Genomic DNA, 5,450 nt, shown 5'->3' with positions numbered 1-5,450 from the left:
GCAAATTGCCATTTTCCCCCTTTCTCGAACCAGAGCCAGTTAGCCGCCGCCGCTGAAAGATCGATCGCGAGAATCCTACTTCACGGTCATTAACATCTCACTCACTCGCCTCCGGCGGCGATTTCGTCGTAAGATTGCTGTGTTCAATCCCTTCTCATCCTCGCTGAGCCGCAGCTGTGCCGTTGTTCCCGTCTTTTCCTCGCCGGTCGCGGTAGGTTGCCTTGGCCAACTCCTCTTTTTGATGATTCATATGTGCGTTTTAATTGAGTCAGTACTGATTGCGTCCATGATATGCGAAGTTGATGTTGATCCAGGGGCCGATCTACGCGCAGACACGGTAAGTTTGGGGAGAAAAGACGGATGGTCGGAAACTGTAACGGCGGGTGGGTGATCGGAAGGTGGTGTGATTCTAGATCCGTAGGTCGGCATTAAAGGGTTTATCTATTTCAGTGAGTACAACTGGTGTTAGCTTTGGTGAGTTCATTTTTGTCTTTGAAAGACATGAACAATCTTCTTTTACGTCGTCGTTGAATTGTTGTTCCTTGTGATTTTACTTGAAGCTTTGCTTGAGTTAGTATCTAAAAGTTGACTAATTTCTCTCCTCTTAATATTCTTTTTCATGTAAATTTTCTTTCTTAGTTGAATCACTAACTAATATCCATTTATCATGTGTCTGTAAGCCTATTGTTTTCTTTTGTTAGTACTTTTTTATTCGTGAGATCGGGAGGAATCCCTGGGTTGATGCTTTTTCCTTATACTTTGCATAGCAAGTTATCTTACTTAAAAGATGTCTACGAAACAGTTGAAGTTCTACGATAAATTTGCAATTCCAACTTGTAGATGGATCGGAAGAAAGAAAAGGGTGTCTCGCATGCTAACCGTCGAATGCATCGAGGTAAAACACTTCATGAGGAAGCAACTGGCATAAAGCATGAAGATGCGAGTTGCATTTTGAAGACACAACATCTCCGGCGCCCGGCGGCATGGGTTAGTCGAGAGGCCAGATTAAGTCCTCTTGCCGCCTTTTTGGGACAGAAGTTTGCCTCTGAAGTTGAGGCTTTACGAACCCCTTTGAAACCCTTAGTTTTTCTTTGCAAGAGGCAGATCTCCTCTTCTCCTCCTTTTTAATTCTAAAAGGATGTTTTGTTGTTGCTAAATAGCATTTGAGTTCCTGATGACTGTGATGTAAAAGCGAATTGTGCCACTGGGGAAAGCAAGAGAAACTTAACCGATTACTTGGTTCAACTGCTACTCTAAGGCCCACAAATCTTTGGACCGTTTTCGAATGAGCAATTCATTACTATTCTCCTCTTCGAAAAGCTTTCGGAGTAAGAGGAAAGCGTGCAAAAGATGAAGAAGATAAAAACAAACTACAATCCCTTTCATTGTAAATTCAAGTAAATAAATCATACCGACAACTTAAAGATAGAGTTTCATCGTAGGTTGTTGGAGAACCTCTCGAAATAGCAATAGTAGTACTTGCACGAACAAAATAATAAAGAAGAAGAGATTGTTGAGAGAATTGGATTGAAATATTGAGCATTGAATCCCAAGGCTTCTTTTATAAGCTTCATCCAATTGATTAAAATTGATCATTTGACTGAATCCTTCTGGTCGACTATATTTGTTCTTTCCTTGCTTTCTTCGATCCAATCTAATCAATCCCATGAAATTCTCGTGCTCGGTCGACTGAACACCTATCCAAGCGATTGGACTAGAATTTCCTTTTCTGTTTGGATTCGATCTGTGCTTTCCAAATAGATTTGGTTGACTGATCCTCCTAAAACTGGGCTTTTGTTTCCATTTTGGACTTGATCGTAATCCGGTTGTGTTTATCTTCTTAGGATCGGTCAATTGAACGTCCTTGTAAGGTCGACCAAACCCTTCATTTTATCTAAATTTTATTTTTCTGCAAAATAAAGTTACACAACACGAATAATAATAATAGGCCTGCAAAACAGAGTTAAAGATATATAATTATACATAAGTTAATCTTGATAGTTAGGACCGTCTAATCTTGACTTAGAAACCTCGGTTTGTTTCTTCAATCGGATCAAAGTCTAAAAGTGTCCTAACTGGGACGCATCCTCACTATCTTCCAGAACGAAAATGACTCTTTAGGACTTACCTTATTTACCTGCCAAATCTCTGATTCAACTTGTAAGATCTTGTTCGATGCTGGGGTGGTGGTTGTGGGGTGAAGAGTGTAATTGAAATTTCTCCTTTTTCTATTAGAGTTAGTTAGAAACGCAATGGAAATAATAAAGAATAAACAGAAAGAAGAACACGAGGAAAACACACTATTTTTACTTGATTCCCAAACCCCAGGGTTAATACATCCAAGGCCTACACACTCATCGCAAGTCTAATTGAAATTTCTCCTTTTTCTATTAGAGTTAGTTAGAAACGCAATGGAAATAATAAAGAATAAACAGAAAGAAGAACACGAGGAAAACACACTATTTTTACTTGATTCCCAAACCCCAGGGTTAATACATCCAAGGCCTACAGACTCATCGCAAGTCTATTATGCTCATCTCTTTTTTGAAACTCTTTCAGAGGCAGAAAAACCTCTTACAGATTTGTAAGGCTCAATCACAAATAAGATCGAAAGAATATGTGATATAATAACAAAGCAAGTGAAACAAAACCCGTAGGATAGGATCTGAAGCCCTGAGTGTTGCGACACTCCTCCTGCTATATCCCGGAACACACAAGCGGAGTTTAGAACACTTTCTGAGAACTAGCACGAAGATGGACATTTGCAAGAGTTGTTGGAAATGCTGCCTGGACTTGTGAAGACCCGATTTTGAACATGGAGATGGACACTAGTGGACACTATGCTAAGTTGTAATGGTATGATGACCATTCGTCTAGTCATGATCATTCATCTAGTCATGACCCTTTACCTAGTCTTTTAATGGATGGCCCTCCATCTAGCCATCTCTTCATATGCCTTAGCCACCCCTTCATGTCTATAAATAGCCAAGGCATTTTCTTCCAAATGGACACTCAAACCCTTTGAAAATCAGTGTCAAATTGTTGAAAACTTTCTGTCCAAGGGCTGCAGAAATTCATCCAAACCTCAGCCATATTTCGTGCAAATTTTTGTCCAAGTTTTGATCAATAAGTGTAAGTTCAAGTCCCGTAAAGTTTCTATCCAAAATCGAAGAAGTTTCTAACCAAGTAAGTGAGCTTTCGTTTTTCTTCCCTTCTGATATCGTGAGTTTAACATATTACGTTTTTGTTCCATTCAATCCATATTTTGTACCATTCAATCTGTTCTTTTGGCCTTTGCGATCTATGTTTTCATTTCATTATTAATCATTTTATATTGCTCATTCATTTTTATTCCAAGATGCACTGTTACGACTCAAGTTAGATATGGTAAAGGGAATTTCGGAAAACATGATAAGATATGGCAAGTTATGACCCTAATGCGGTGGGTAATAATAACTGATATATGATCTCACCCCTTAGAGGAATTACATATAGGGGGCTGATCAATAACACCATAAAAAAAAGATGATTAACAATGCTATAAGTATATATTTTCAATTAAGTTATATTTCTGTCATGTTTCATGAATTATATTCCTGCCATGAATTCCGAATGTCTTGCCATGTTTTGTATTATGTCGTTCTATGTTCAATCAACCCCCACTTACTGAGTGTTTTCCCGAGCACACACCCCCTTACTCTCATTCCCAGATAAAGACGAGAAACAAGTCGAGAAAGAGGAGCAAGAGACGTTTTGGGGCTGGTAATGAAGTCCTGTTCAAGCAATTCTTCCTTTTAGTTCATGTTATCTTACTTGTACGCTTCCGCTTTTCACTTTTGGATTTTTGTATTGTAAAGACAATATTTCCGTTATATCATTACTGGGTTGGTATTCACTTTATGAGGCTTGTTGTTTTCGAGTATTTATATTCGTGAGTAATGCTGGTATCGATACGCCTAGGTCTCGGGGTGTGACATTGGAGTGGTATCAGAGCCCGGTTCTAAAATTCGGTTGGGATGTTTTGTATGCAAATCTGATGAAGTTGGATTTTCGACAAACGGTTAGTGCCCCCTCCGAAACAGCCTAACTAGCAAAAATCATGATCCCTTCATCATGATGCATGTCATTTTTCTGCCGAATTCCATCGTTTAGGCCTCCGAAATCGTGTTTTTACTGTTTTGGAAAAGTTTTTGATTGCCTATAAGTTTTCATAGAAAAGTTGAAATTTGATTCCATCATTCTTTCCATACTCCTCATTACTTAAGCAAATATCTTTGAACTATCATGAACCATTTCGCTTATCCGATTTTAGGAAATGGCCGACATACACATATGGAACAACCGTAACCCCAACTACGCCAACCACAACAACAATGAAGATACAAACCCTCCTCCAAGAGTTAGCCACATTCGAGAAGATTTAATGGTCATTGCTACCATCATAGCAACCACACTACAAGGGTTAGCGACCCCAAGTGCTAATCATCAACCCGCCACCAGAAGCTCAACCGCGTGGCATTAAGTACCATTATGAGTCTCTTCGAAAGAACAGAGCCTCGGCGTTTGATGGCAACCCCGAACCAGAAGTTAGTAAAAATTGGCTCAAGAATATCGAGACTCAGCTTTGACTACTCGAAATCCCGGAGGTGTTTAAGGTGAACGCTGTGACACCCTTCCTAGAAGATAAGGCACACAAGTGGTGGGAAATTGTTTCACCAGCAATGACTAAAGCCAGACCAGTGACATGACAACAATTTAAGGAGATGTTCTTGAAGCAGTACTATCCGACTAAGTTTAGGTTACAGAAGCTGAGTGAATTTGAAAACTTTACTCATTCCAGGTATGTCCGTATGGAGTACACCTCAAAGTTCAACTCGCTCGGGACCTATGCCCCAACCATCATGGTAGATGACACCCTAAAGTTACATCACTTCAAGAAGGGTTTGAGTAGCCAAATTCAATCAGCGTTAGAAGTTTATAAGCTAACCAACTTCGCTGATCTGATGGGAGCATCCATTAGAGTTGAAAGAAGCATCAAACAACGCGAGGATGAGGGCAAGAACAAGAGACCACTCACGAGTTAGTCTTCCCCAAGTAAACAAATGTTAAAACGGCTCAACCTATCGAGTGGCCCGTCCAAAGGACCCTCTTTCACTTCGCTCTCCCAAGGCGTTAAGCCATGTCCTACTTGTAACTTCAGACATCTCAGAGAATGCCGTAGGATCTCTGGTGCATGCTTCAACTATGGAAAGATGGGGCATCGAATTACGGATTATCCTGAACCCAAGAAACAAGGGACGGGGTCAGATTCTATTCTGGTCCAGAATAAACCAAAGGAAAATAAACCCAATGCTCGAGTGTTCGCTATGACTCAAGAAGAGGCGGAAGATTCACGCAATGTGGTGGCAGGTACCATTCTAATCACAAAATGACTGTCTATGTATTGTTTG

At 40.1% G+C, this 5,450-nt stretch overlaps 1 long non-coding RNA gene across 1 annotated transcript; it reads left to right on the top strand.

Annotated features, from left to right (window-relative positions):
• LOC121968126 lies at window positions 1–1,245 on the top strand. Its single transcript, XR_006107945.1, has 3 exons — window positions 1–211; window positions 300–474; window positions 841–1,245. It is a non-coding gene; the product is annotated as an uncharacterized LOC121968126 (long non-coding RNA).
• The last annotated feature ends 4,205 nt before the right edge of the window (window positions 1,246–5,450 follow it).

Source organism: Zingiber officinale, chromosome 3B (assembly GCF_018446385.1).
Source record: "Zingiber officinale cultivar Zhangliang chromosome 3B, Zo_v1.1, whole genome shotgun sequence".
NCBI classification, from domain to species: Eukaryota; Viridiplantae; Streptophyta; class Magnoliopsida; order Zingiberales; family Zingiberaceae; genus Zingiber; species Zingiber officinale.
The sequence above is the reverse complement of the archived record's forward strand: the minus strand, read 5'-3'. Positions and strand labels throughout refer to the sequence as shown.